Genomic DNA, 23,674 nt, shown 5'->3' with positions numbered 1-23,674 from the left:
ACGCGAGCTAGTGGGGACATTTCATATTCAGACTCCACACAACACATGCTTATTCTGTCAGTGCTCAGGTGAGCTCAAGGGACCAGCACAGTGGTTTCTCCGGGACCTCTTACCATGGCTCATTAGTGACTGTTCTCTTCCCTCCTCTTCGCATGGGTGTCCCTCTGTGCAGGTCCCTGATACCTTTTCCTCTTGCTGTAAAGATGACAGTGAGACCCTAGGGGTCTCATTTAACTTCATCGCCTCTTCAGAGGGCTCCCCTTCTAATGCAGTCAAACTCAGAGGCTCCACCCACTCAGGATGTCAACACATGAATTTGGGGACGGAAACCATTCAGTCCACAGAGAGGGCTTATTCCACACTTAGAAGCTTGGGTCATCCTGGACCCAGAATGGCCCTTTGGTCTGTCCCGCAGTTCTGGGACCTGTCTCCCAGCATGGCTCCTTACTCTGGTGGGTTGGGTGTGAGGCTAGATTCAGCACAACCTGGGGCTGACTTTACTCTGTGAGAATGCTTCTGGTTGGAGAAGGTAGAGGATGGTGGGATTCGGGAAGCAGGCCAAGGCCAGGGCATGCCTCTGCGGGCTTGTGCTCCCTTGCAGGAGCTCTTCCAATCCTTGTTGATAGGAAACACAGCTACAGCCTCAAGCCTGGCAGGATGGCATTTCTCCGTTGGGACAGCAATCACATCCTGAGGACATCCTGGTGTCCCATGTGTGACGCCAATCTAGTGGAGACTTGCAGGGAGAATTAGCTTCAAGGAGTTCAGATTTCCCTGAACTCTGGAACTAGCTCCCCTGCAGGCACCAGAGAAGGAATGGGGTTGGGCAGAGCCGAGTGAGGGTTTTAGCTACAGCTGCGACAAGTCACTTCAACTGGAATGTATCTTCATCCCAGAGGGAGCTTCGGGCAGTAATCTCCCTAGTCAGGGCCTTTGGAAGAGTGTCCTTCAGCCTCGCTAGCATCCATCCTTGTGATGGCTTCCGGCTTGTTTCTATGACCCCAGCCCCTTCCCATCAATCCCTCAGGTCATCTTAGTGACTTCAAACAGAGTTTCTCATCATACAGTCCTGGGGGACAGAAGTCCCACACCAGGCATCCTAGGCTGAAGCAGGGTGCCAGCGAGGCTGTATCTTCTGGGACCAAGCTATGCACAAGCCTTTCCAGCTCTGAGAGACTGCCAATTGCTTTGAATCATAAGCTCCTTTCTGGGATGGCATATTTAGACTCTTATCTCTGTCTGCCCCTGATTCCCTGGTCACGTGGCTTCTCTTCATCTTCGTCTCTCATGAGGATCTTTGGAGTTACATGGGACGATCTGTGGTTACTTTCCCATCTCAAGACCCTGCAAAGTTTCCCTTGCTGTGTTAGGGAACATACCAATAGGTTCTGGGGCCCTCATGTGAACATCTTCAGAGGCTGTCACGCCTGCTGACCACAAGAAAGTGGCCCTGGGAGCCTGTGGTTCTACCATAAGAAGCCCTAGTAGGACTGAGGGGGCAGCAGCTCACTAGAGGCTCTGAGATGATTCTCCAGTATTCTGTGATGATACTCCAGTATTCTGTGATGGGGTGAGTGGGATGGGAGTCGCAGTTGTAAGCCTTTGACTTGTGCCTTTCCCCCCAAGATGCTCACCTGGCTGACTGCTATGCAACCCAGATAGACTACTGAGCTCTACAGGAAGTATCTTAAGGGCTTCTGGTTGCCTTTGCTTCTGGCTGTCCCCCTGTTGCAGCTGTGAGGCAGCTAGGAGGTTCCAAAGTCTGGCTGTTGTTGATGTCCTCGTTCTGCGGCGACAACTGCTTGTAAACGTTGCAAAAAATAGAATCCTTTCTTAAGTTCCCAAGAGATCTTCAAGCTCACAGCCTCCCTGGCCCCAATTTCTGCAAGGCTGACCTCTAACCCTGCTGGCATCCATCTGCATAATGGCCCAGGCTGGCCTTGCCTTCATGATCTCTGCCTCTGCCCTGGCACAGGCTCTGGTCCCGGTCCTGCCCATCTGGCCAGCATCCTTTTTCCTCTTTGTCTTCCTTTGCTTCTGAGCATGGCTCAGGCAGAAGAAGTGTCTGTGAGCAGCCATGGGGTCCTTGGAACTGCAGGTTGCTGTCCCAGGAGGAGTGACGGATTAATGATGGGACTTTCAGGTAACGGTGCACATCAGGCATATGGGCTGGAGAGGGGCAATGGTGTGCCTCGGTTGCCACTGGTACGTTGGTGTGTCCCGTGCAGGGTCTTCAGGGCAGTGGGGAGAGGAATGCCCTCTTTGCTGGGCAGCACATGGCAGCAGCTCTGTGATAGGCACAGCTAAGGGTGTGAAAGAGACCTAGTTCACAGTGGAGAATCCCTAGCTAGGACAACAGTCTGGGGTCCCCCAAGCTTCATCTGGTTTCTCAGTGAAGAGGTCATCAGGGCTCTACCTGTTTTCTGTGTGTGCTTTGGAAGTCCTCAAGAGAGTCAGATCCTGGTCATATCTAGAAGCAGGTGGGTCTCAGTTAAGGATGAAATACGGGTCGCAAGTACACTTGTGGCTTACCCAAGGCAAAATAGTTGGGTGACCATGGGGACCGAACTCAGTAGGTCCCTGAAGACCCTTCCCGGCTAAACTGAGAAAGGCTGGGTCTTGGGAATGGAGGTGAGGAGGTGGCACCTCCCCTGACCTAGCTATTCTCTATCAAGAAGGATGCTCCAGTTGGCATCCTCAGAGTCCAGCCCCTATCTTAACCCTCAGAAGAATATCATGAAGGAAGACAGTGAGTCCTGGGTCTAAAGGCCAGTGTCCCAGTTGATCCACTCTGTAACCATGGGGACACAACTTTTCTGTTGTCCTCGTGAGTGGATCGACATCAGAGTTAACTGATGCAGGCTGAGTATCAGAGAAGCCGACGTCACAAAGTGTGGATCCCCAGAAAGCGGTCACACAATGTCAGCTTGGAGTTCTTAAACTTCCACTTCCATGTCAACGTTTTTAGCCCTGATGCCACACTGCATGTCCTTGGCACCCTGGTGCCCCTGGTTGGTGGGCTGTCCACATTCTAAGTGTCCTGACTCACTTCTTCAGACTTCATTTCAAATGCCCTCAGGAAGGAGTAACTGGTCCTGGTGTCACCTGGGCTGGGGGTCTGAGTGGTGACAAGCTTCCTCATGGGAACCAAAGGACATTCAAGACACCTGTTCCACTCAAAGGCTTGCTGCACTGAGTCTTGGCTGACAGAGGTGCCCTCCCTTCCTTGCCCCAGACTGGCTGGCCCGTGGGTTAAGCCTCCCACACAGACAGGCTACCGGAGGCTGACCTAGGGGGAGGTGTCCCTCAAGACCTGAGTCACAGCCTGAAAAGGACAGCTCCACCCTCTGGCTCCAGGCCTGCCTGGGCGGCACCGAGGTACACACCCTAGCTAGAACTTGCTCAAAGAACTAACATTTCATTTTCTCAGTAAATATTTTCTGAACATCTACTTCGCACAAGGCCCTGGGCCAGGCAAAGGGGCGAGGTTGGCCTGTAGTTCATGTGCCTATGTGCTGATCTTTTCTGTTTTCAGTAAGGATTGGGGGGGGGGGGTCATCCATGTGGCCTGGTATCTGAGAGAGAGCAGAAGCCCCAGTCATGTGGCGCCTGCTGCTGAGGACGGGAATCGATCATCTACCCAAAGCAGCACAGAGAGAGGTGATGGGGGCAACGACACCTTCAATCTGAGGCTCCCAGACTCTCCTTAGTGGCTGTACTTGGTCACTTCCCTGTGTGCTCACCCCCAGATCAAGCCTGACGGCACGCATGGCTGGAACCAGTGATCTGGTCTTCCCCATGCAGGGTAAGGATAGCTTCCCACATGCCCAGGTCTTGCTGGAGTCCATGCTGGCCAGATTACCCCAAAGCCCTAACTCCTGCTCTGGGTGTCCACTCTCTGTCCTCCATGAGAGCCACTGCACCTGCCCCATCCACTCTCAGGGGTACCAGGCCCCTTCTTGCTCTAAAAGGCCAGTTGATCAGCAAGTGCCCAAGATACCCAAGTGTAATAACATTCGATTAGTACAAGGGCTGTCCCAGAGACTGGCGGTAGGAGTGGTGTAGGCACAGAGGTTGACACGAAGGAAGCTCTCAAGGCTCTCCAGGTAGGTTCTATGGGGGAGGGATGGAGCCCAAGCTCTTTGCCCTGTCACTCAGATTGGATTGGCCCTTGTTGGCTCCCGAAGGTATACCGGCTTGGAATTCTTGAGGCTGGGAGTTCAGTAAGAGAAGCTCAACACCAGGGACTGGTCAAGAGCAGCTGCGAGAAGGCCATTTGAGCAGGAGGGCACCTGCCCTCCACCTGAGAGGCTGCACCAGCTTTGCCAAGCGGTATGTTGCCCACCCTGGAAGGAAGCCCTTTCTCATGAGCGGGCTCTACCCACGCCAACATGCTGTACTCCTGCATTTGAAGACATCAGTGTCACTGGAGAACAATCTTCTCTCTGTTAATTGGTCCCTAATGGTTTCCAGTTTGTTCCTGGGACCTTCCCAGGCTGGTCAATGCCTAGAGAGCCACTCACCTGCAGGGGCATCAATGCAAAGCTCAGGAAAACCCTCATTCATGGGTCTAAGGGGGCCCTCACTACCATCCCTTACATCAGGTAGGCGTCAGACAATTAAGGCAGGTCCTGTACCCTAGCACCCCGTATAAAATTCTACCCAGTGGCAACCAGCTGCTCACCTGATTGTCTCCAATTCTTCCCTAGAGAAAGGGCAGCCAAGGTTATTCTCAGTCTCTCTCCTGACCCTCCTGGGTGGCGTGGTGTAGGGTGGCCCAGTTCCAGGTGGAGTTGTGAGTGACAAGCTCTTTTCTTAAGGGATCCCTGACACTTCAAACCCGAGGGACTAAGAAGCATTTCGATACCGTTTTCCGCAGCAAAACCGTAGCCCCACGTGGCTGGCCTGGACCCATTACTCCCCAACCCCTCGACACACATATACACACTGTCCTAATTGTGTGCTCTCCTCTCTGAAGCCCGGGCATCCTCGGCTCATGCAGGATAGAGTGTGAAGGCCTGTCCCTCTACCACGCATTCCTTCAGACTCAGACTTCAGCTTCTCAACTCACCCTCATTTAGCACCAGTGCTGCTGCCTCTCCCCTGCCCTCAGTGCTCCAGGCACTCTTGTCTCATACACCCTTTCCAGGCCTTTGTGGTCCTACAGTGAGACTTGGTGGCTGACATGTGCAAGCACATGTGTGTATATGTATGTGTTTTTATGTTTGTGCATGTATTTGTGTGTGTATGTGTGTGGCATGTGTGTTTGTATATATGTGTGTATGTGTGTGTATGTATTTGTGTGTGGCATGTGTGTTTGTATGTGTGTTTGTGTGTGGCATGTGTGTTTGTGTATGTGTGTATGTGGTGTGTTTGTGTTTGTGCATGTATTTGTGTGTGGCATGTGTGTTTGTGTATGTGTGTGATGTGTCTGTGTGTGTCCCAGCCTTGCTCACTTGGCTATGTTACGAGCACTCATCACATAACAGTCACCTGAAATGTGTTGCCTGTGTCCTGCTGCTGCTTACGGGCTGTCCTCTCACCACAGCCATCGACCGCTTGAGGTGGAAGATCTTTCTGTCAACAGCGAGTCCTGGGAGCCTAGACTGAGCAGCCTCAGAGCAAAGAAATGAAAGTGGCGCCCCAGGCTATGAAGGAGTAGGGTGTGGCCTTGGGATTTTGCCAGCCTCAGGGACAAGTCCTCAGAAACTGGCAGGGAGATCTTTGGAGTTCTCAAACCACGGGCAGTGGCTGTGGATGGCCAGAGCTGCCAGTCAGTCAGTCAGTCAGTCAGTCAGTCAGTCAGTCAGATAAGGGAATGATCCTGAACGCTGGCAGATCTGGAAGCAGAGAGTGGGGAGGACAAGGAGATCAGCCTAGGAGGAGGACCTGGGATGGAGGTGGGAAGACACAGGAGCTAGAGAGACTCAGTGTCCCCAAGAATGCGGTGGTCAGAATCAAGGACATACGGATTGACCTCCATTAGGTCATATGTGTGGCTCCAGATAGGGGACTTGGTGCCATTGCACCTCTGCCTTCTTCCCTGCAGAATGGGATGTGCTTAGTCTCTGGTCCCAGAAAGCAATTTAGGTCTGGGCACTGTATCCTAGTCAGGGAGAGATCAGCATTGACCTTAGTAGGTGAGGCTCCACCAGAGAAGCGAGAATTCTAGAAGCCAGAGGGCTGGGTGAGGGAGTGTGTGCCGAGCCTCCTGCCAGACACTTCTAAACAGTCAGCTACTCCGTGAGAGCAGAGCTCTGGGTCATCACGGATGGAGTGTGCACAAGCCGGAGGGCAGACTGAGGTTATGGCCTGTGATGGTCCTGGCTGGTCACAGGGCTAGGGAGAGAGTGGGGTGGATGTGTGAGCATCATCTCTGAGGCACTGTGCCCGTGGGATGTGACATCCACAGTGGCCGCACCAGCACATTGCAGGAACAGTTGGCTGTTGGGAATGAGTCTACATGCATGCTTATATGTGATTTCCTGCTTCACTGCAGAGGACGCTGGGGCTCCGAGAGGTTAGGTGGCTTCTTTAAAGTCACAAAGAAACTGCTTTTCAAACACACAAGGCCGGCTTCCGCTATCTGATGAATAAAGTGTCGAACAACTGGGAAAGGGGTCAAGGCAAGACGAAAGGCAAAATGACCCAAGGCAAGGATATGACTTGGAGCTAGTGTCCAGCCCAAGGTGGAGGAGGGCCAATCGCCAAGATGGGAGGGGACCTGGTTGGGTCATCACCTGTAAATGGAGGTAGTTTGGAGACTTGGCTAACCTTAATTGTCAACTTGGTGTGGCCTAGAGTCATGTGTGAGAAGCCTCCGTTGAGATATTACCTGGATCACGTTGGTCTGTGTGCATTACTGGGAGGGATTGTCTTGATTACTAATCAATATAGGAAGTCCTGGCCTGCTGTGAGCAGCATCTTTCCTAGGGAGCTGGTCCCAAGCTGTATAAGGAAGCTAAACATGAGCCAGTGAGCAGCGTTCCTCAATGGCTTCTGCTTCATTTCCTGCTTTATTTCTTGTCCTGCCTTCCCTTAGTGATGGGCCATGACCTAGAAATGTAACTTCCCACCTCTGCACACACCAAGTGATCTTCAGTGTTTGGTCACAGCAGGGGAGTGAACCTAGAACACTAGGCAACCTGGACACGTTGGCAACTCCTACCTAACATACAGACATTTCTCAAATGTTTAAAATAGTGTACGGTGCTGGGAATTGAACCCAGGGCCCTGCAATGCTACTAAATGCCATATTTAAAGCATGCTCGCTTGTCTGTCTCTTGGGGTGGGGCTAGAGCCTCTTCCCAGCATAGGTCTACACTCGGTGTTATCTGCTGTAGAAAAACTCCCTGGAATGAGTCAGCCCGAGTTTCAGGTTTCGATTTTTCTAACAGGCCTGGGAACCAGGGGGTGTTTGAAAAGCCACTGAGCGTGGCTTTCCGAAGCTGCCAGCCTGGTTTTCAGCAAGCAATTCATTTATGCTCTTGTGTCTTTTGTGTGTGCCCAAGTGTGTCAAGTTCATGTGCACAAATGCTTGTGTAGGCCCAGAGGTTGACATCTGGTCTCCTTTCCAATCACTCCCCACTTTTCTCTTTCTTTTCTTATTTCTCTCTCTCTTCTTCTGTCCCCTTCTCTCTCTGTATGTGTGTAGAGAGAAAGAGGCAGAAGACAGAGAGACAGACAGACAGACAGACATACACATATAATACATGCTGTTTCCTGTGGTCTTGAGTAATGTCAAGACAATAAAGGCTCCTGGGACGAGACAGTTGGAAAACTGCTGATTTATCTAATATTTAATTAAATAGCATATTTATAATGTCCAAAACAACTGTTATAAAGAGGCCTGGGGACAAATATAATTGAATTGTGGTGAACATAAAATTGACTGGAGCATTCTGCACACTGGCCTAAAACCAGGAGGGCCGACGCATGTCCCTAGCATCATCTGGGATGTTTCCTGGCGTGGTGAGAAGCCTGTCACTGGGGAGACCGGCTGTGAGGCATCTGTGGTGAGCGGGTGGGAATGAGACGTGCTAACACCGTTGTCACAGGTAGGGACCAGGCCCCATGAAAGGGCACCCGAGTTCCTTACTGAACTCTCCACAGCCTTTGGGGCAGGTCCTGTCTGTACTCTGGTTCCATTACAAAGGCCAGAGAATAGACAGACCTTCTCGAGGCCACGAGAAACAGATCAGGGTCTCGAGCTTAGGTCTGTTGGTTCAGAGACAGTCCTGACCCCAGCTTCTCAATTTTTTTTTGTTTGTTTTGTTTTTTTTTCAAGCAGGGTTTCTCTGTGTGGCTTTGGAGCCTGTCCTGGCACTAGCTCTGTAGACCAGGCTGGCCTCAAACCTACAGAGATCCATCTGCCTCTGCCTCCCGGGTGCTGGGATTAAAGGCATGCACCACCACTGGCCCCGCATGAAGAAGGTTCTTAAGGAGGCGGCAGGTGGCGTCTTCTGGACCATGTGTGGGCTGGGAGGCCAGGTAGTTCTAAAAGCAGAGTAGCGGGCAGGCAGTGGGATTGAGTGTAGGCCAGATTGCAGCTTCAGTGATATTCACTCACAAAGCCTAGAAATGGCCACTGGGACCCCTCTGGACTCTAGATCATCCTGTACCCACAGGAGTGACACGGTGACCTCACTGCCACCTCACTGCCCCCACTACATCCTTTCCACAACCTGCTTGAACCTGGACAGTAGGCTCTGTGCACTGTGCTGCGGATCCTGTGAGGAAATGTCCAGATGTGGTCCCTGCACCTCCCGAGTGAGGCCATTGTAGAGGCTAGGAACCCCGGGGCTGCCACAGTCAGTCAGTTGTGGTCAGTCTGGACTGCGGTGGGTTCAAATCATGGTGGAGGAATGGAGTTGAGGTTGATTTCTTCCAGGGCTGCCCTCCAGCCCACAGAGGGGCCATTGAACCTCTCCACAGTGGCCATGGCAACCGCTTGTTTACTCCCACCTCAATATGAGATAATCTGGGGAACTCCTGCCATGGACAGCACTTTCAGCAAAATGGAATTCTGGAAATTTCCGAAGGGAGCCAGCAGTTGTTCTAAAGGCAGAGACCCAGGCAGCCTGCAAGGACTCAGCTTAGGCCAACGTCCTATCCATCCTTCATCCTCCACCCCCGCCATGTTCCATGCTCTTGGTCCACAACGTTGGTCCACAGGGTTGATTCCTTATTGGACCCCAAGACCAACTTCAAAGGTCACAGCTTCTACAAGAGCTGGCTGGATTGCCCCATCCCCAGACACACAGCCCCGTGCAGCACAGTTTCTAGAGATGGGTGCCTGGAGAGAGGGCTAAACTGGGGGCTTCTGATTGGGGTGCAGTCTAGAGGCTTTCAAGGAGCCTGTGCAGATCTGCCTCTTTACCGACTTGAAAACAATTCACTTGCCCCGGTCACTAAAGCCTCTAACTCCTACAGTGTTTTTGCAAAAGTGTAAAAAGAGGCAAGGGACCCGGTAGTGGTGGTGGTGGTGGTGTGTGTAGGGGAAAGGGATAGTCCCCTCCTCAGCACCTTGGAGTTTTTTTCTCCCAGCCACCAGGAAGACCCAAAAGGCGTCCCTGTGCTGCCCTCTTGTGGTCAACGCAGACATTGCATTATGAAGGCCTTCCCTAATCTTTGAAATAAGCAACTCCACCAAGACAGGACCATTTTTAACTTTAGGGATCACCTTTGACCTGGGCCAGGAATAAAGACCAGCCATCGGCTGTGGTTCTGAAGAGGTCCAAGAGTAATGGTCGGCCCCCAGTAGCAAGTCCCACATGCTACTTGCTCCTAGGAGGAATGACAGGGAACTCTGTAGACCATCGGAGCAGCACCCTCAGGACAGTGAGGCTAGGAGAAGGTGTACAGAAGCAGGCCTGGCCGCTAGCCACCACTGTCTAGGGATTGTTCCACCTGCCAGGGGACCGTGTGAGGACAGAGGGCCTGCGGTGCCATCAGGTTCTACCTGCTGAGTGAGCAGGGCTTTTCCCTAACCCTCTCTTTTCAGCTTCTCCCAAACTTTCCCTCTGCTCTGGATTCTCCTCTCCCCACCCTGTGGAAAGACTGCCTGGCTCCAGGCAACTTCTTCCATTCCTCTGACTGCTCAGTCTTTGCCATCCAGCTCTTCCCTCCCAAACGGGGAGTGATTCGGCAGGCCCAGGGAACCGTGACTCACCCATTCCTAACCCTTTCCCATGCCGCCTCCTGTGTCAATTCATCATCCATCCAGCCTAGTATAGACACACAGGTCCAGGACTATGTTCTTGGGCTGGATTCTCAGCCTTTACAACGACCAAGTGGGCTGGGTGTCTTTATTTGGGTTTCTATTGCCATGAAGAGACACCATGACTATGGCAATTCTTATAAAGGGAAGCATCTGATTGGGACTGGCTTATAGTTCAGAGGTTCAGTCGATTATCGTCAAGGGGGGAACATGACGGCATGCAGGCAGATATGGTGCTGGAGAGGTAGCCGAGAGGTCGACATCTTGATCCATAAGCAGCGGAAGGAGACTACCACACTAGACCTAGCTGGAGCATAGGAGACCTCAAAGCCTGTCCCTACAGTGACACACTTCCTCCACGGCTGAACCTACTCAAAGTGCCACTCCCTATGGGCCAAGCATTCAAACCTATGAATCTGTGGGGTCATTTCTATTCAAATCACCATGTGGGGCAAACCCATCCTTCTTTGACCATCTGCTTTTGGGTTCTTCCCCCTGCCAGCCACCATGTCACCTTGCTGTCTCTCCAGCAGTGACAAGGTTTGCTTAACCAGCCTGGGCTGTAGTGTTGGTTAGCTTTCTCTTTGAGGGCCTGAACACCTGACACAAACATCCTAAGGAGGTTTTCACTTTGGTTGACAGACTCAGAGGTTTTAGCCCGCCTTGGCAGGGTGGGTGTGGCCAAGAAGAGATGTGCATGATGGTGACTAGAAGGGATGGGGAGGGAGGACTATGGTCTTTTTCTTTCCTCCATTTCATTCTGTTTGGGCCTCCTACTGGGATTTCAGATAGCACTGCCCAGCTTCAGGGCGGGTCACCCCTCTTTCTTCTCCCTACACCCCCTCACAGACACACGGCACACCGGAGGGAGGCTTTTCCTGGTCTCCTGGTTGCCTGTCTGTCCGTTCAGGTTGACGGTCAAAGTTAATCATTACAGATGGCTTTGGGCTCGGGGTACCCCAGGGCAGAGACCCTAGAGAAGTGCAACAGTGCAGATTTAGGGGCACCCCCAGGCCCCACAAGAAGCCAAACCAAGCCAGGCTCACACTGACCAGATTCTAGATGCCGGGATATCGGGTGAATACTGACTGAATGCTGACTGACCATTTTGGGAATGTCTAGTCTGTGGCCCTGGGCTTGTGGCCTTGGGTCTGTCTAGCTGTCTGTCTGTCTGTCCAGGCTCTTCATCTTCAGATCCACCCACCTCCCTCAGCACCCTCTGGAGTAGCATTCCCAGCTTAGCACCCAGAGGGAACCTGCTTAGCTCCACTGAGCAATGATCCATTAAGTACTTTCTCAGCAGCCTGAGATAGACCTGTGCTAACCTGTCCCGCGTGCGGACAGGCTGTGCTCATCCCAGCATAGAGGAACACACGGATGAGTTCCCGCTGTGCTCAGAATCTTCCTGTGTTCCTGCTGTCCCCCCGCACTCACTTTTTCCTGTCCACTGCCTTTTGCTGTTTGTCCCCCCCCCCCCGCATCTGAACAGCCTCCGTAGCCTCCCATGCATTTACCTCCCAGGTCGCTAATGCCTACTATGGGTTTAGACCATCGATTGTATTATCAAAACTATTAAAATTTAAATGATTTGGGAGGAATTATTTTTAGTTCCCAAACTATGTTTTGGTTCATTTTCAAGCCTGCCTGCTATTTTATTTTCATAGAATATTGCTCTTTCAATATACTTTGTAATCCTTCTTATGCATTTAATCTTTTAAAACGTATTTGGTTTATAATTTGATCTGGGCCATTGCTAGCAAGTGCCGGGGGACCCAGTTACCCTGGTGATCACATCTACTTACTTCTCCTATTCTGAGTGGGAAGCGAGGCCTGTAACTTTAAAGAAGTGATGAGAAGATGGAAGGGAGATACCGGGAGGTAGAAGGGACTGGGGAGAGGGGGAGAAAGGAGAGGAACAGGCAGAAGTTGTTGGGAAACCTATTGCTTTGTATGCAAACTGAAAAATGAGTAAACAGTGAAGAAGTTCTGTTTTTTTTTTTTAGTGCTGTTGATGTTTCCCCCCCCCAAAGGGCATTTATGCATTCCCCCCCCCCCACAGAAGGGCCTTTGGAGCAGGAATGAGACCCAGCCATAGAAGCAGTGTTTCTTTGGAAGTGGGAGGAATTTTCTTGCTTTGGTGGGATCTGATTAGAGTGGGTTCCCCTTTGAACTGAACGTTCTTCTGTACCTTTTTTGGGCAGAGCCGGGCTTGTCCTGGCCACGCCTTTTGTGTTGTTACCTGGCTTTGCTCGGAAGGAGTAGAAGTGATGGGCACATTCTGCCCAGGTCTTCTCGGCCTCATGTAGGCCAAAGCTTCCCTTATGGGCATTTAAGGTGCAGTTTACAGCTTAGATCTATGTGTGTCCACGTGACATTTTCCTGGCTTCTTTGGCATTGACTCGTAAATACGCCCATAGCTGGTACCATCACTTTTACTTTGTTTGGATGGAACCTAGGGTCCCCATACATGGGGCAGGCCTTCTACCACTGAGCTACACCCCCAGTCCTCTTTCGACATTGTTTTTTGTAGGTATGGTATGTGTGTGTGTACATGTTCGTGTGTGCGGGTGCATGTGCACATGTCTCCACATGTATTGGTTTAATAAAATGCTAATTGTCCAGTAGCCAGGCAGGGAGTATAGGCAGGGCCACCAGAACAGGAGAATTCCGGGAAGAGGAAATGCTCAGTCTGCAGTTGTTCCCTGGACACAGAGCACACAAGATGAGAATGCCTCACTGATAAAAGGTACCAAGCCACATGGCTAACACAGACAAGAATTATGTGTTAATGTAAAATATAAGAGTTAATAAAAAGCCTGAGCTAATAGGCCAACCAGTTTATAATTAATGTAGCCCTCTGTGTGTTTCGTTGGACTAAACGCCTGCAAGCCTGCAGGATCAGGAAGGACAGAAACCTTTGTCAACAATATCTTTTCATTCCTTGTCATTTTATACCATGTACATCACGCCATGGCATATTACATCATGTCATAATATGTTAACCATAATGTAACATATCATGTTGATCATAGATCAGATCATGTCAATCATATGAAGTCATGCCATGTCATGACATACCATGCAATGCGATGCTATACCATCCCACATTATGTCATATTATGTAAAAAGACCCTGTATCATGCCGTGTCAATCATATCATTTCTTATGTCATATCATATGCCATCATATGAACACTTCTACACACTGCTCAAAGAAATACGCACACAGACCCAAAGCATGGGCTATGTTCCCTAGCTTGCTCAGTTAATCTCCCTGTAGCTCAGTCTTCCCATTGGCAAAACAGCTCCATGTTACTGGGCTGTGGTGAAAATTTAAGGGGTTATATCTAAACAAAGTTCTTTAAGTCATTCCAGTTGCACAATTGCTCCGTGAGTGGCTATCAGACTTACTAGCTGCAATGATCACTCAGAGATGAGACAACCCAACACGAGGAGACATGCAACCAGCCCCAGGGCTAGAGAGATGGCTCATTCAGTAAAGTGCAATTAGGACCTGAGTCCCATCCCCAGACCCAAAGCACACAAGCTTGGTATGACCACACATGCTTACATTTCCAGTGCTGTTGGCATAGAGAGACAAGGGGACCTCTACGGCTTGCTGTCCAGCCAGCCTAGCCATAAATGAGCCCCAGATGAGTAGAAGACCTTGTCACAGAAACCAAGGTCCCGAGGAAGGACACACAGTGTTGACCTCTGGTCTCCACATGTCCAAGTCCCCCTTCTCATGCACCTGTATTCACATTTACTCACACACATGTGCCCACACTGGCACACCCACACACACCCACCTGAACCCCCAATCTCCCCAAAACAAACAAAATCACCCACCAACCACAACATCTTGATGTCACAGTATAAGTTGTAATTAGAGTCAGTGGGTCAGGGATGTGAACAAGCTCAGTTGGGCAGTTCTCCTGGTCTTGGTTGAGTGCTCAGTCATAGGCTGGCTGGTCTAGGAGGGATGTGGCAGGAATTCTGGGGTCACCTGGCTCTGCCTCACACTGCCTGTCCTCTAGGAGCCACTGTTGCTTCTAACTTCTGCTGTGCCACACTTAGCCTATGCAAGTCCCATGGAGTCAAGGGAGTGAGCAGAGTGCCACACCCAGCAAGAGGGTGCCCTACCCAACAAGAGGGTGCTGTCAACTCATAGGGTAGGACACTAGGGCACTTGTTCTGTTTCTAAAGGAGGAATCAAAAGCTGGGAGTCATCCAGAAAGTTAAGCCAGGTGACAGAGCCACCTGTGTCACCTGCAGGAGGACATAGAAAAGAAAAATAGTCACTAGATTAATTTCTTTGTGAAGAGAGGGTCCTATGTATCCCAGGCTGGCCTTGAACTTGCTGTGCAACCTGTAATGACCTTTTACCTCTGATCCTCCTGCCTCTACTTTCTGAGCATTAGGCCTACAAATGCACACCACTGTGCCCAGTTTATGCAGTGCTGAGAACCGAACACAGATCTTTGTGGATGCAAGACAAGCATTGTACCAACTGAGCCGTACTCCCAGCTCCCCGCAGTCTCTTAACTTCCCCAAAGACTCAAATTGTTTTTGTAACCAGGGTAAATCAATACCAACTACTCCATGATAAACCAACACTAAAATGAGATGTTAAGGCTACCTAGGTTCAAGAACCTTGTCTAGGAACAGGCAAAAGACTCAGAAAGATCTGAAAATAATTCCTCTTTTCTCAACAGTCAGCCCCATTTCTGACTCAGACCAGCACACCTGCCTTCAGAAGGGAAGCGGGTCAATCACCAGAACTCAGAAGAGCCCAGCACAGCTCAGAGCAGCGTGAGCCCAGGAGCTCAGTAAGTCAGCGGCACAGGGCTCATCAGCAGTAGCCCTGAACACAAAGGGAGACAAGGGAATACATGAGAGATGACAAGGCTTGAGATGCTCAAAGCAGTGCAGCTTGGAGCTTGCCAAAACCGGGGAAGAACGTGCCAGGCCCCATTGTCCTGCAGGCTCTGCAGAGTCTTGATCTACAAGAGCTGGATAGAGCCAGTGCCAGCAACCATGCCGGAAACCCGCTGCTTCCAGATGAGGAATTCATAAATAACAGGGCATCCAAGAGAGTAAAGCATATTCCGACCCTAGTTGAATATGATAAGTTTATGTCCAGACACAGAGTGTAAGCAAGAGAAATAAGCCTGCGCATCCTTGGGGAAGGGAGAGGAGGAGGGGCCCTTCCTCTCAGCAAGCTTCCTCTCTCTTGGGGCCTAGTACTGTTGGGTGACTGTTCTCACCTCAGAGAGAGCGTGGCCTTGGGGTGACTGGCTTGATATTGGTTATCCAGGAGTTCTGTGACCTCAGCACTGAATTCCCTTATTCTAGGAAGCCTCATGAGAGCCAGTCATCCTAGCTGGAGGTCACACAGGGAAGTGGGAGCCAGGCCCCCTTTCCTATCCCAATCTCCTGAGCTATGGGTCTGGGAGCAGGGTCACCACAGGACTCTGAGAACTCTCTACAGGTGACCATGGTTCTTTGAAATCTAAGGGGTTGGGAAGAGGGAGAAACAGAGAGGTGGAGGGAGGAATGAACTTTCTTGCTGCCTGCAACCTTGAGTATCTCTTTGTTTTGTATTTAGTTTCCATTCAAGTATGCACCAGGACATATTTCTGCACAGGAAGCGGGGGGTTGATGTGGCCTGAACTAGTTTGGGGTGCAGGGGCAAACTCAGCCTCCCATTTTTCATTTGTGTTGGTTAGATTTTGTCAACTTGACACAGACCTCAACATATCTGGGAAGAGGGAATCTTAATGGCGAAAATGCTTCCGTAAGATTGATAGGGGAGGGGCCCAGTCAATTGTGCATGGTGCCACCTCTGAGCATGGGATCCTGGCTTGTATAAGAAAGCAGGCTGAGCAATCCACAAGGAGCAAGTCAGTAAGCAGCATTCCTCATGGCCTCAGCACCAGCTCCTGCCTCCAGGTTCCTGCTTCGACTTTCCTGGATGATGGTTTACAAGATAGAAGATGAAATAAACCCTTTCCTCCACGCTTTTTGAAAGGGTGCTTCATCACAGCAGCAGAAACCCTGATGAAGACGCCACCTTATACTTGTGCTTAATTGGGTATGCATGTGGTTAAAATCAGATGCATCGCGGGAAAGGATTTCACAGAGAGCTTAGATGTACATAATTCAAATCCATCAGTTAACCCAGAGATCCACCCATGGTATGCACCTTGGTAACTAATTCTTTCTCCATCCAGACCCCATAAAAGGAAGTCCTGAAAATGACTAATGCCATTGAGTACAACTCGGGGAGCCCACTGCTCACTTGCACCACACCCAGTCTGCACGATTGCTTTGCTTCGGAAACACCTTTCTTCATTACTCTGAAATCTTCATGTTCCTTTAATTCTTTGAATAAGGCTCCAAGAACATGGGAATCCTAGGTCCGGACAGCAACATCTGGTAATGGGATGAAGTCATGGTGTTCACGATCCTATGATCTCTCAAAGATAGGAGCCATCCTTGGGGGCTCATAATACTGGTATTCGGTGGATGGGGGCTTGATTTCCAAGGAAGTCCAGCTTGAAGAACACGGCACCTGCTCTGCTTGTGACCTAGATATTCATTCCTGCTTTAGATAGAAGCCCAGGGTCCTGGCCAACAGCTGGCAACATGGCAGTTTCTACTGCCAGCGCCTCAATACCAGCAGCGGGCAGAAAGCCTGTCTGGGATTCTGTCAGTGATTAAGTTTGGATTGATGAAAGACACACAGCTGTTGGCCTTATGGCCCTCTAAGGAGCCTGTGGGATCACATTACTATGAAAGGGCTTTTTACCTCCGCTGACTCAATGACACGAACAAAAAAGGGATGCGTGTCAGCTAACCTAGCTAAGATCGCTTGAGACCCTGCTCTTGAGTTCTGAATAAAACATTTCAGGTATTTATGTCTTGAGACACATTCTCCAAGCACCTCTGGAACCCGAGTCCCACCCTGTGCCCGAGGGCCCTCACCAAGGCTCTGCTGACGGGGAGCCAAGCAGCAGTCTTCTGAGCTCGAGTCACGGTCTTATTCCATGTGTCTTGAGTGGCCCTCAGAAACACTAGGATGAGGGGCCCTGGAGTCCAGCTCATTTATCCCTGAACTTTGGCGCTCACCTTCCTAGCCCCAGGCGTGACGGAATATTCCAGACATTTCATGCCTTCTGTGCAATGATTTCATTGACAAATGGACTGGAAAGGAAAGTTCTCCATCCTGTGAAGAATTGGATGATGCAAAAGTACACAGCACACAATTAACAAGCTTTCGAATTGAATTGGATTTGAAACTTGCATCTGAGAACGCTACAAAGAAACCCTTTGCTGGAGGCTGACTTTTTATGTCCTCCACTACGGCCAGGAGGGGGCAGACTGAGCCTGGGAATGTACTCAAAATGCTCCCTTTCCACCAGCGACAGGCAGTTTTCCCCAATACACAAGAAAGTGGGGGCTGGCATCCTCTACAGCCTTACCCTCCACCAGTTAGGGCCAGGATGCTTTCCTTCCCCACCAGAGAGGGATCTTTGGCATTCTGGACTAGGTCCTGTTCCCTGCCCTTTCTGTTCCAGGGCCTGGAATTTGTCCCTTAGGGGCTCTAAGCCAGCATCTTTTGCAGGAGCTGGATCCCTGCTTTACCCCTCCCCTGCCCCTTTGAGACCATTCTCTCAGTTCCCATGGGGAATGTGGCTCCCAGTCCACTCCGAATCAGCCCTTGCCACCACTTTCCCCTCCAGGCCCAACCTATGCAGGACCAGTGCAACCTTCCCTATGCACTGAATTTTCTCACCTGTAAAATGGGACTAAATGCAGAGCCTAGTGGTACATAACTGTAATCTCGGTGCTAGGGAAGTGGAGGCCAGAGCAGCAGAAGTCCAAGGTCAAGCCTGGGCAACTTAAAGCATTTTAGGCCATCCTGGGTTACCTGACATTTTGTTTCACAGAGCTATAAAAGACAGCACATTTCTCTGGTATGTGTGAAGAAGCCCCATGTTCAATCCTGAGCATCAACCAGGCATGGTGGGCACATCTGTAATTCTAGCAGTAGGGGGATGGAGGCAGAATGGCTAGATTTTTCAAGGCTGCGTAGCCAGCCTGGGCTACATGAGAACCTGTCACAAGGCACGCATGTAGGGCGGGGGAGGGACTGGGGAAATGGCTCAGTAGTTAAGAATGCTTGCTGTTCACCCAGAGGTCCTGAGTTCAGCTCCTAGTACCTGCATGGGATGATTCATAGCACCTCCACACCAGCTCCAGGAGATCTAGCACCCTTTTCTAGCCTCCCAGCACCCTGCACACATGTGGCATGCATTCATTCAGATAATGCCCATATACATCTAATTTTCCCCCCAAGACGGGGTTTCTCTGTAGCTTTGGAGCCTGTCCTAGAACTAGCTCTTGTAGACCAGGCTGGTCTCAGACTCACAGAGATCCTCCTGCCTCTGCTTCCCGAGTGCTGGGATTAAAGGCGTGGACCACAACTGCTGGCTATTCACCTAATTTTTTAAAAAAGGAAATGATAAAAGGGACTAGATAGTTCTCTGTGAAGTGCTTAGAAGGCGACTTTAGCATTAGACATGTGAGAGATGTTATTGACATAGACGCCTGAAGTTTTGGGAGACCGTGGGACACTCTCTCCTCTGGTACTCGCCAGTGGGCCTCACAATGCTGTTGTAGGGTGGGGCAGCTGATGCTGGCTAACCCACCACCAGTCAGAACCGGCCTGGGCTGGTTTGCCAGCCAGAGGCCTAGGTCATCACTGGGTCCTCCCAGATCAGCACTGACTCCTCCCAGTCAACACTGGCTCCTTGCAAGTCAGCATTGGTTCCTCCCAGGTGTGTACCGGCCCCTCCCAGGTCACCGCTGGCCCCTCCCGGGTCAGTACTGGGTCCTCCCAGGTCAGCATTGGCTCCTCCCAGGTCTGTACTGGCTCCTCACAGGTCAGTACTGGCCCCTCCCAGATCAGCATTGGCCCCTCCCTCCCAGGTCAGTTTTGGCCCAGGACTTGATTGAGTTTCCTCCACGGAGATTCCAGACTGTGAGGCTTTTGTCCCTGTGTGCTGCAGAGGGAAGAGGACGAAGGTTTTCTGTTGTTGCTTTTAAATGCTGAGGTTGAGTTTCAGCTCAGACTCTGGAAAAGGAAGGAAACTCTGAAATTTTATACAGGTGGGGCTCATTCCAGAAGGCCCTAGAGGCATGCCAGGCTTCTGAGAACTCCTGAGAGCCATTGAGCCTTCCTCGCTGCCCTGGGATGGGTCAGCCTGGGCACAGACCATGGACACGGCCAGGGCTTGAGTTCCAGCCAAGCGAGGCCCAGAGCATGACGGGAGGGATGGCAACCATGACGGGAGGGATGGCAACCATGACGGGAGGGATGGCAACCATGACGGGAGGGATGGCAACCATGTGCAGATGCGGTCATACACTATTCTGTGTGGGTCACCAAAGCACAGGAAATCAGGCACCGGGCTCCTCACTTCACAAGGCTCTTTTGTTGGGCTCAATCCCTGGAGACCAGGGTTGTCTTCAAGCTTCTGTGCCGGCTCCTCCCTGCCATGCCCACCTCAGTTCTTCCCAGCCAAAGCCCCTGGGAAGATCTCAGGTTCCCCCTTGGCTTCAATGGTAGAGATCAGATCTTGGCTGGTTTTGCCCCAATTTTAAGAGAGTCTTTATCGTGGACAGGGCCTGGGAGTGTATGCTGCGAATTCCAACATAGCCTCTTTTGTTTTTACCCTTCTTGCTCTGTCTGGTTTCCACTGATGACCTTAGTCAGCTGAAATATTAGTTGCATAAAGATGACTGGGCTGTCAAGCTGGAGGAGGTGGGTTCTACTGTGTTTCCTTTAGAGACTAGGAACAGGGCTGGGAAGGGAGATCCTTGCTCTAGGTCACCTTCTGCTGCAGGGCCTCCTGAACCTCATCGTTGGTCTTCCCTGCTTCTTTCTGTCCAGCATGGATAACTCTCTGCAAGTGGCAAAACTCTTTTAAGACCAAGGAATGATATGGAAGCCAGGCAGGGCATGGGTCCTCTGGGAAGGGAAACACGGGCAGCTTGAGGACCCCTCGATCTGAGTGTGGAGCAACAGGGCAGGGCACAGGCTTCTCCCTCTCACACTGAGTCATTCAACCAAAAGGGAGCCGGCAACTGTCTTTGGATTAGGAAGGGCATAGGCTCTGGAGCTCCTGGGATGGACTGTGAAAGGAGTGATGTGGCCCGGGGGGTTCAGAGCAGATGTGGGTGCTCTGGGGGTTCTTGAGCAGACGGGGAGGGGGTGGGAGGAACCTGTTTGCCACCTGCAAACAAATAGGGCAGGTGAAAAAAATAAAGTTTGAGAAAGCGATGTGTGCTCATGGGCAGCTGAGGGTCGGTGTTGGGGGCCTTACAGGGGCTAATGGAAGCACTGGACCCATGTAGCAGCTTTCTGTGAGCAGTGGGATTGTCACTGTGATCAGCGGAGTGGAGAGTGGAGGGCGCTGGAGCTGGAGCTAGTTCCTTCTCTGCAGTGAACCAGCTGGGGGACGCGACAGTAGTCTGCAGCTTCTTGCTTCTACTTCGGATCCTCCTCTTGTTCTGTTGGTTTGTCAGAATGAGGGCTAAATGGATCGTGTCCGTGGGTCTTGGTCCTGTGAGCTCTTGTCAGCTTCGATCAGCTCCAAGTCTCCACCTGGAGAGGCTTGCCTCAAGGTGGAGCAGGGCAGGAAGCCCTTGCACAGGTGTGAGCCATACGGGCTCACGTGGGCAGCTCAGAGCAGCTAAGGTGAGTGTGGGTTCCCATCTTGGACTCATGTTTCCAAGGAAACCTGCTCTTGCTAGTGCACCACTTTTTCTTTTCTAGGCTCCTTCAGGGCTGCTGGGCGCAGGCTCCAGGTGCCAACTACACTGACGATCTGCTTGTCCCTTCCTCCCAAACTCTGAGAACTAGAACCAGTTTCCAGAGCTCTGCAGGCCCGGCTGGGAGAAGAATGCAACTCTCTAAACATATAATTTTCCAGAACAGGTAAGACGGGGGCCTGGGCACTTCTGCTGAGGTTGGTTAGTGTAAACTGAGGGTTTGGGTAGCTTGTTGGTTCCCAGGGCCTTTCCTGGAGGTCCACTTTAATCTGGGAACGGCAGGCCCAGTGCCATTTCACAGGCCACACTCACTTCCTCGCACTTTCCCTTGTCTGTTTTGACCCGGCAGTGAAGGGGAGTTCCTCTCATGAGTAGGTGGCTGGCCTCCCTTAAAAGCTATGGTCCAATAGAACCGAGTCAAAGAACCAGATATTAATCCACACACCTCTGAACACCTGACTTTTGACAAAAAAGCAAAACATATCAAATGGAAAAAAGGAAGCATGTTTCATAACTGGATATCAACATGTAGAAGAATGAAAATAGATCCATATCTATCATCATGCACAAAACTCGAGTCCAAATGAATCAAAGACCTCAACATAAAGCTAGCCACACTGAACCTTATAGAAGAGAAAGTGGGAAGTACACTTGAACACATTGGTACAGGAGACCGCTTCCTAAATATAACCCCAGCACCACAGATACTGAGAGAAACAACTAATAAATGGGACCTCCTGAAACTGAAAAGCAAAGGACATGGTCAACAAGACAAAAACGACAGCCTACAGAATGGGAAAAGATCTTCACCAACCCCACATCAGAAAGAGGACTGATCTCCAAAATATACAATGAACTCAAGAAATTGGTCATCAAAAGAACACATAATCCAATAAAAAAATGTAGTACAGACCTAAACAGAAAACTCTCAACAGAGGAATCTAAAATGGCTGAAAGATACTTAAAGAAATGTTCAATATCCGTAGTCATCAGAGAAATGCAAATCAAAACAACTCTGAGATTTTATTTTACACCTGTAAGAATGGCTAATATCAAAAACACTGATGACAACTTATGCTGGAGAGGATGTGGGGTAAAGGGAACACTCCCGCATTGCTGGTGGGAGTGCAAACTGATACAGCCCCTTTGGATATCAGTATGGTAATTTCTCAGAAAATTAGGAAACAACCTTCCTCAAGACACAGCAATACCATTTTTGGATATATATCCAAAGGATGCTCAATCGTGCCACAAGGACATTTGCTCAACTATGTTCATTGTATGTTCAGCAGTATTGTTTGTCATAGCCAGAACTTGGAAACAACCTAAATGTCCCTCAATCAAAGAATGGATAAGGAAATTATGGTACATTTACACAACTGAGTACTACACAGCAGAAAAAAAAAATAATGACATCTTGAAATTTGCAGGCAAATGGGTGGAGCTAAAAACATCACATTGAGTGAGGTAACCGAGACCCAGAAAGACAATTATCACATGTACTCACTCATAAGTGGTTTTTAAACATAAAGCAAAGAAAACCAGCCTACAAATCACAATCCCAGAGAATCAAGACAACAATGAGGACCCTAAGAGAGACATACATGGATCTAATCTACATGGGAAGTAGAAAAAGACAAGATCTTCTGAGTAAATTGGGAGCTTGGAGACCTTGGGAGAGGGCTGAAGAAGAGGGGAGAGGCAGGGAGGGGAGCAGAGAAAAATGTAGAGCTCAATAAAATCAATTCATCAAAAAAAAAAGCTACAGTCCATGTGACTGTGATTTGCCACAGTCTGCAAAAAGAGCTCTGAAGTGAAAAGCCTAGGATTCATGAAGCTCCAAGGCAGGACAGCGCCAGCTTGGACCCCAACTACAACCCCTCTCCTCGAGGCCTCTTTCTGTGCACCGAGTTGCTAAGAGTAGTACCAGAGTTCCAGGTACAGATTCCCATTAGGACTTACTCTTTCCTTTCTGGCCTCATGTCCACCCCACTATGAAGTAGAACTGACCTCTGGGAATGCTTGTGTGTGTGTGTGTGTGTGTGTGTGTGTGTGTGTGTGTGTGCCCATTCCTGGGAGGGTAGGAGGTATCTGTGTCTCTGAGACTGGATTTGGGGCATGGTCCATGCTCAGAAATCACATGTGTGTGTGGGATGCAGGAGGCTGCCTGAGGGCGGCGGCTGCCCTATCTACAACTCTTCCTGAAATTAAAGAGGAGGTCTAGCTTTAGCTCATCTTCAGATGGTCCATCCCAGCTTCTCATCAGCTCTCACTGTCAAAGTCACTGAAGGATGCTGCTCATGCATCTCAGAGGGAGGTAGAGCACTTGCCTCGCCTGCACAAGAACCTAGGTTAGACCCCTATCAACACACACACACACACACCAACACCACCACCACCACCACCACCACCACCACCACCACCATCATCATCATCATCATCATCATCATCATCATCGTTTTTTTTCCATGTTTAGGGTAAATTGTAGGCACTCCTCCCCAGCTGGGATGACTGGGCAGGCGCCTAGCACCTCTGCCTGGCACCCTGAAGCTTCATGACCATCATCTAGCCCTCACTCAGTTGGACATCCTGGAAGCTGAGATCATGGACTCCCGAC

The sequence above is a fragment of the Alexandromys fortis genome, unplaced genomic scaffold, assembly GCF_014885135.2.
Source record: "Alexandromys fortis isolate MF-2015 unplaced genomic scaffold, M_Fortis_MF-2015_v1.1 scaffold_3, whole genome shotgun sequence".
Taxonomy (NCBI): domain Eukaryota; kingdom Metazoa; phylum Chordata; class Mammalia; order Rodentia; family Cricetidae; genus Alexandromys; species Alexandromys fortis.
The sequence above is the reverse complement of the archived record's forward strand: the minus strand, read 5'-3'. Positions refer to the sequence as shown.